This window comes from Nanorana parkeri, unplaced genomic scaffold (genome assembly GCF_000935625.1).
Source record: "Nanorana parkeri isolate BGI_ZX_2015 unplaced genomic scaffold, ASM93562v1 scaffold2574, whole genome shotgun sequence".
Lineage (NCBI taxonomy): Eukaryota > Metazoa > Chordata > Amphibia > Anura > Dicroglossidae > Nanorana > Nanorana parkeri.
In genome coordinates this window covers 108,331-116,775 of record NW_017308842.1, presented here as the reverse complement: position 1 = coordinate 116,775, position 8,445 = coordinate 108,331, and the positions used below count along the sequence as shown (strand labels likewise).

Below are 8,445 nucleotides of genomic sequence, written 5' to 3'. Positions count from 1 at the left end.
TTAGCACACCTGCAAGAAGGAAGGAAAAGGTTAACAATTGGAGGTGGTGGGGCAGTCCTAAATGTGCACTGGCGCCTGTAAATCTATAGCAATGCCTATTGACACGGCAATGGGCAGTATTGTAGAAAAAAAAGGCAAAAAAACCCCAAAACCATCCAGTCCTGAGATGAACACAACTCCCTCAGGCAGCACAGCCAGGGGGGATGGCACCACTTACAGTTAAAGTGGCATTAAAGTCAAATTTTTTTTCCCCTCCCCCCAATGTTAATGTCAGCACTCACCTTCAATGATGTCTCTTAATCCGATCTTCCTCTTCTTTCCTGTCACTTTCAGCCTTCTCTCCAGCGGTGCGGCGCCTCTCCGATCCAGCGCTGACTCCTCTGTCCTTGCTGGCACTTCCCGTCCCACGGTGTCTGCATGCGGGGAGTGCACGCCGTCCATAGACTTACCTTGCGTCTCCCGGCCGAAAATCCGAACTGCGCATGCGCCCGCCCCAAGATGCTTTGCAGCCGCCCGAGCAGTTTCGGATTTTCAGGCGGGAGCGCGCGGCGAAGACACAGGTAAGTTTAGAGCGTTATTTAAAAAGAACTTCTTGCATGCTAGCAATAGATATATGGAAAAAAAAACGGAGGCTTTAGAAACCCTTTAAGACAGGGATGTCCAAACTCCGGCCCTCCAGCTGTGGGTGAAACTACAAATCCCATGAAGCATCTCTCTCCGGGAGTCATGTCTGTGGCTGTGAGAATCTTGCAAAGCCTCATGGGATTCGTGGTTCCACCGCAGCTGGAGGGCCGCAGTTTGGACATCCCTGCTTTAAGGAATACAGTGGTGTCCTCTTCCTCCCCCCCCCCAGGATGCTGAACATCGATAATGCAGCAGACTGATTAAATGACTTTGTCCTCTTCTCCCAGCTGTGTGATTGACAGCAGTCTGCTCCTCATCAGCACATCTGCATTCAGTACACTTGATTTGGTCCCAATAATCCAACCTCCCCCCCCTCTCCCCGTATAGTTAATTGCAATATGCCGGTACTAAGCCAAACGTGGATACTTCCACTAGTTGACATTGACTTCCCTGGACTTATAAACAATATTGCTAAGGCAGCTCCCTATGCGTAATATATGTTTGTATATATAGTGTAGTCATGGCCAAAAGTATCGGCCCCCCTGCATTTCTGTCAGATAATGCACCGCCATTGCTGAGCCTGATGAAGGGGACCCTGCGTGGCCCCAAAAGCGTTAGTTCTGATGATGACATTTTGAATAAACAAGCAATTTGGATTACAATACGTTTGGTGAGCTGGTGACATCCATTACACGCCCCCCCCCGTGTTGATTTGGGGTTTCCGGTAAGGAGTGCGGCAAGTCAACTTTACGTTTGTTCCTAGATGATGCGCCACTTCGCACAGAAAATTGTTGCACTTACAAATGTTTCGGCGTTCTCATGTTTATTTCTTTCGTTTGTATTGGTATGACACAAAACTATCCGCTTTTTAACAAAACGACAGCTTTTTGGTAAACATTCTACCGTTTTCCGAAAAAGAAATGAGGCCTCTAAAGAAAAAAAAAATACAATCACTACAGTCACACATGGTGGGGGAGGGGTCACTGATGTTTTGGGTTTGCTTTGCTGCTTCAGGCGCTGGATGTCTTGACTGTGTGCACGGCATTATGAAATCTGAAGACTACCAAAGAATTCTGGGGTGCAATGTGGGGCCCGGTGTTGGGTGAAAAGTTGGGTCTCCGTCAGAGGTCATGGGTCTTGCAGCAGGACAATGACCCAGAGCACACGTCAAAAGGCACCCAGAAATGGCCGATCACGTGGGCGCTGTGCTCACAGAAGACGTGGGCAGATCCCGGAGATCTTGGAGAGCGGTGTCTGCCCAGCTGGCCGAGGGACTGGTACGGTAATGAATGCTGATAAGGATCTATGTGAGGGGAATGATTTGTTTGCAGGGTGGGGCTCGTGTCGCCATATTATCAGATTTGTTTGGCTGGGAAGCTGGCTTCCCGGCCAATCAGCATCGAGCCGGCCAGACAGCATGGAGACAGCTTCCCGGCTCCCTCGTGGCACTGCCGCTCAGAGGAAATCTCCCGCTGACCGGAAGTTCCAGTATCGGGAAAGGTATCAGAGCATTTGCACGAGTACTCGCCCAAATACTTGCTATCGGCACCGATACTAGTATCGGCGCATCCCTAATTGAGGGTGCCGATAATTTTGTCCAGTCCATTTTTGGAGTTCTGTGTAGAATTATCTGTCTGTCATTATCTGACAGAAATGCAGGGGGGCCAATATTTTTGGCCATGACGTTAATTGAATGTTCATAATAATATGAAGGTGGGGGGGGGGGGGTATGGTTTTGGTGTCCCCTTTTTTAATAAGAGTGTGAGGGGGGGGGGGGGGGGTATGGTTTTGTGGTCCCTGCCTGCAGCAGCCTTGTTGTGTTTGGACTCGCTGTGATCGGGATGATGTGCTGGTGTCGGAAATCCTAACGTCGACCTAGCTATCAGAACCGGCTGGTCCAGGTCCGCAGGCCTATGCAGATGAAGCCACACTGAACGGACACTGTAATTGATGTGTAATAAAAGGATGTTGGGTAGCAGGTAGTGAATACATAATAAGTGATGAAGGTTTTGTTTTCACGCTGCGATGTAGCCATTGGAATATATTCTGATGATTAGATTGTAACAATGCGCCTTCGCACTCCCAGCAAACATTATCTCCGCTTTCCTGGAATCGCTAATACAAATTTATACAAACAACAGATCGCTATTATTAGACTATGGATGTAAAGAGTCCTTGTATTCGGAAGACGGAGGCAGGAAGCCCCTCGCCTTTTGGCAGGCCTTACACTCCGTTATCACGTGTGTATCGGAGCTTCTCTAATATCAAATCATAGTCCACGTTACAAAGGAAAACAAACCCCCCCTGACATGCGATTACCATGTGATACATTTCAGTCTGATTTGTTTGATCGGCCGAGGTTACTTAAATAACGTTGGTTGGCTTTTTTTTTATTTTTACAAATTTGTTGTATTAGAAGCACTTCAATCATTCGTCATCTCGCCGGGCTCGGGATGTGTTTATAATTTGTAACCATTGACGGCAATACAAACACACGCTGAATGCAAACTGCTGACACAAATGCCCTACAGCGGTCTGCCATCTTCACACTTCAACCCAGAGACCCTTTCGGAACGCTTTCCAGATGCACTCGAAATGCGGATCCATTGCCATGGATGCCAACAATTTGAAAACCAATGAGGAGGCGTAACAATAGATCTGGAAATACATTCAGAATTCAGTGTAGGGTTGCCACCTTTTCTTCAAGTGAAACCCTCTAGCGCAGTATGTGGCAGAACGTAGAGGAGAGAGAGCGAGGAGAGGCAGCTATACAGCAATACAAAATAATATGAAGCTACATATTCTGTGCTGTTCTGGGTTGGTGCCCTGATGTGGCTTGGTGGGCTGTGCGTGCTCTCCAAGGGGGCTGTTCGGGCTCTCAGGTGGGCTGTTCGGGCTCTCAGGTGGGCTGTGCGGGTTCTCCGGTGGGTTGTGCGTGCTCTCCAAGGGGGCTGTGTGGGCTTTCAGATGGGCTGGTCGGGCTTTCAGGCGGGCTGTGCGACTCTCAGGGCTGTATGGTGTCTCACCAGGGGTCCACAGGCGGGCAGCACGGTGTCAGGGAGCCGGAGGGGAAGGAGCAATCACAAATGCGGCTGCTGAGATCCTCGGCATGCCCAATCTCCGGCAGCCGCATCGGCATGAAACCCGGATCTTCCTCGGGCTGCCCGCAGCTCAGAGGAGGATCCGCTCTCAGGCCAATGCAGCTGCCCAAGATCGCGCTTGCTGAGGACCTCGGCAGCTGCATCTGTCAGAAAATTTAAAGTGCCAGTGCCCGCTGGCGGGACACCCGGACACAAGACTCCAAAACTGGACTGCCCGGGTGGCAACCCTAAGTCAGTGTCCAGTGTTGTACGGGCAAATGTGGGATCATCTGCATAGCCCTGCACTAGCCGGTTCTGATAGCTAGGTCGGAGTTAGGATTTCGACACCAGCGCATCATCCCGATCACAGCGAGCCCAAACACAACCAGGCTGCTGCAAGCAGGGACCACAAAACCATCCCTAGGTTGTTCTATAAGGCCAGGATTCTGCATACACTTGCAGATCAATGCGTGCCATCAGAGGGAATACCCCTCGCCTTCCTATGACTATTATGGATTTTATGTAAGATGAAACATAGTGGTGACAGCAGGGTGGTGCCTCCAATATGGGATGACCTCGTCTGCTGAATTTGCAGTCACCGAGTCTGAAAGACTCTTTGATGGTTTGTGAGTTAGTGAAATAAATGAACTTTGAACGATATTCTAATTATTCGAGTTTCACCTGTATATAGGAAGAAATATCCTGACCAATGTTGTCATGATGAAGAAAGATTAATTGGTAATACCATTGACGCGTTTCATGGCAACGTGTCACTTCTTCAGATGCAAGGGGTGCATCTGGGTGGCTGAATGAAGAGAAATCGGTGCACAGACACGACTCATCGGGACATTTCTTCCCTCAGGGTCTGCAGTATAGAAATACACCACCCATCCACTGACCACACCAGATACATTCACACTCGTCCCTCCTGCACCTTCTCTACTGTGCTGCACACCAAATCAGTTGGAGGACTTTTTGACCTTTTTACCATTAGGAATCGATTGCAATGCAGCACACCTAGAGTGCCGTGCCGCCTTCCTGACTCCAGCCAAAGTGCCAAACAAGCCACCAAGTTCTGGCTAATATGTTGTAATTGTCAATGATAAAGGCAACTGCACTGCAGTGTTCTATGAGGCGGAACTTCACGGCTTGTTTGTCATCGTTTGCTGCATCCATCCCAATCGGGTCTACCTAGCCTTTTTGCAGCCTGCGGTGGAGTGGGGGTGCTGGTGGTGCACCCTAACACCCAGCTCTAGCTCCAACTCTCTCCAGCATCCCAACCAGCTCCAGGCAACCAGTGATGCCACTGGTTGCCAGGAGCTGGGCGGGATGCCAATAGCTGGGCAGGAAAATGTCTGTGGCCCTTACACATGTCTCCGCCCGGCTCTTAGCAACCTGGGGCGCTCTGGCCGTAAAGGGGGTGCATGGCACACTACAAACATTGTGCAGCAGAGTGGCCAAGAGATGCAGCCTAAGCAGGGCGCGTAACAGTAGCCGTAGCAGCCCATGAGGCTGCTATGGGGCCTGGGGGGTGGAAGGGGGCCACATGAAGGATTGCTGAAGTTGTTGTTGACCCTGGATACCCCTAATGGCATTTCCAATCAAGAAGAGTTGATATCAGATGTACAGGAAGAGACTATGCAGACGGCTCTCCTGCTACCTGTCCTTGATTTAGATTTTAAAGGGTTTGCCATGGGGCCCTATTAAAATTTTGCAATGGGGCCCCATGATCAGTAGTTACGCCCCTGCGCCTAAGGCAGCAGTCTCAGACTGCTTTATTATAGGGACGGACCTGATCCCAATCAGGTCTCCATCATAGAAATGTATTGACTATTCCTGGGCATGCTGGTTGGGTCAGAAGTGCCCATGGAACTTCCTTGTCCGGACCGAACCTGAGCTCCTCCCAAAATCATTAGTCACAGGAGGGCCGCTCTTACATGAGGAAGCAAAGCCCTGTCTTTACCAAGATGGCCGCCTCCGCAGAACAAGGTATGGTAAGGCAGAAGCGGGGAAAAGATCAGCTGCCAGGAGATCGCAGGCAATACTGGTGACTGGTCATTGCCTCTTTCTGGCACAACTTCCACAGCTCCGGAAGCACATGTAAATATTTGAACGTCTGTAGCCGGGCCACGTGTCCGCTTTGAGGCGCTCGCCACACAGAAATATAATTCTTAGGGCTAATCAGTGGCGTCACAAGGGGGGTGCGGGGGGTGTGGCACGCAACAGGGTGATACCATTGGAGGGGGGACACCAAAATGACTCAGTCATTTTGGTGTCACCCCCCTCTGAAAAGTCGGGCGCTCTGTCATGTACCGAACGCCCGACAGTATCAGGAGAGAGGAGGGGACCCGGCGGCACACCTTATCCTGCCGGGTGACTGGTACCTCCTCTCTCTGCCGGCGTCCATCACCAAGATGGCCGCTGGCAGGTATCAGAATGCTCCCGCGCGCGCGTGCTGACGTCATCACGCACGCGCGTGGTGATGTCACGTGCATTCCGGGTGTCACCCAGCCTCGGGACGCCCCTGGGGCTCATTCACACGGGAATCGGCCGGCACGTACAGCTCCGTGCTGCGTGCACAGCCGTATCGGGTAGCTCCCGGGAAGGACAGGTGCTACGTGTGATTAGTACGCAGCCCCCGTCCTTCTCTATGGGACTACGCGGCCGTACGCCGCCCTACGCTCACCACAAGTGCAGGTCCGTACGGGTGCGAGTGTCCCGGCTCGGACGCAGACAGGATCCATCCTATCAGCGTACGAGTACACTCACCCGCACGGACGTGCAGGACGGGTGAGCGTAGGGCAGGGTACGGCCGCGTAGTCCCATAGAGGACGGGGGCTGCGTACTAATCACACGGAGCTCCTGTCCTTCCCGGGAGCTGCCCGATACGGCCGTGTACGCAGCACGGAGCTGTACGTGCCGGCCGGTTCTTGGAGGAGGATTGCAGCATTTTTGTGTATTTTTACACCATATTTATGAAAATGGTGCAAAAAAAGAGAAGAAATCCCTTTATTAGGTCTGATTCCGGACATTTTCCACAGGCAGAGTGCTAAGCGTGGCCAGCACAGGGAGATTTTATATGAGCTTTTAATATATCTGCAGCAGGGGGCTCCTCCTCTGCATCCCCGCCCCCCCTCCCGTGCCGCGGTTGATGAAAGCAGACAGCCGATGACCTCACCTACGCACTCCGCTGACGACGCGTTTTCAACATTCGTCCATGAAAGGGGAAGGTTAAGACTTTTACCAGAAACAACTTTTTTTTGTTTTTGTTTGAGATAAGAAGCCCTCAGTAACGCTTTATCGATCCGCAAGATTCTACAAACCCCGCAAGGTTGCAAATTGATTTTTTTTGTTAAGTGAACCTGTCCTGCAACTGCAGACATCTAGAAATTCTACATATAGTCGGCTTGTAGGGCTTCTAAAAGGGACCCCTGCGTTTGGGGGCCCGGGGTGCATTTATCAACTCGCAGTAAGAGCTCAGGAAAAATCATTTTTGACAACCATTTAGTACAGGAATGTACCTATGATGCTGGTTTTGCAAAGCATTCCGAGCACAGCAATAGCTTTTTTTTCAATCAAGCAGTTCCTAGTATAATTTAAAGATGTTGATTGATAAGGAATGTCTGTGAATGTTCGTCCTGTGCAAATATATGCACAAATGAACCTTCTTTAGATTGTTCCTTCACAAGTGTAAATACGTTCACAGGTTCTGATTGTAATATCGTACGATGGCCACTAGATGGTGCTAAAGGACCATAAAAGATACTCCTATGTCCCTGTGCTCCATCTATTGGCCATCATTTGATATTACAACCTGAATGTTCGAATTTAATTACACTTGTGAAGGAGAAATCTAAAGAATGTTCATTTGTGCATCTATGTGCACAAGATGAATGTTCACAGATATACTTTTTTTTTTAGATTAAAACCCCTTACTGATCTCTAACCATAGAGCACATCATCCAAGTCACTTGCTATGTTATTGTCTTCCAGTAGGGTGTGCTAGAGACATCATTCTGTGCTCATACTCTCCCATCAGCCATACGCATATACAGTATGTGTACAGCCGGCTGGTGGCTTTTAACCACAGGCTGGCACATATATGTGTACAGCCGGCTCTGCTCTTCTGTGCTGCAAGCTTGCTCACTTGAAGCTCCTAGCATAGTAACTGGGCCGTCACCGACGGCTCCCGGTCACTGTTTTCAATTAGTAGCCAGGGGGGAATGGGCTACCGGTCATGTGACCACTAAGACAGCCATGGCTGGGAAGACCGTCTGCAACTCCCGGTGTTTAGAACATCTTAAAGGGGGGGCAAGGGGTTAAGGATATTTAATACTTGGCCGAAGCTGATGCATGTTGGGAGTGTTATTAAATATCTTAGGCCAGCGGTGACCACAATTGTTTGTGTTAAGATCTACTTTTCAAATGACGAGCTCAATGAGATCTACCAACGAAAAAAACACCTCCATCGCCCTGTCCCCGGCTCTCTCTCCCTCCTGGCTGCCTCTCCTCGCTCTCTCCCCTGGCTGTCTCTCCTCGCTCTCCCCTGGCTGTCTCTCCTCGCTCTCCCCTGGCTGTCTCTCCTCGCTCTCCCCTGGCTGTCTCTCCTCGCTCTCCCCTGGCTGTCTCTCCTCGCTCTCCCCTGGCTGTCTCTCCTCGCTCTCCCCTGGCTGTCTCTCCTCGCTCTCCCCTGGCTGTCTCTCCTCGCTCTCCCCTGGCTGTCTCTCCTCGCTCTCCCCTG

At 50.6% G+C, this 8,445-nt stretch overlaps 1 protein-coding gene across 1 annotated transcript in view; it reads right to left on the bottom strand.

The window, feature by feature from the left end:
• CASR (calcium sensing receptor) overlaps positions 1 to 8,445 on the bottom strand; it is a 33,654-nt gene that overhangs the window by 5,683 nt on the left and 19,526 nt on the right. The gene's annotated exons all lie outside the window — the stretch shown is intronic.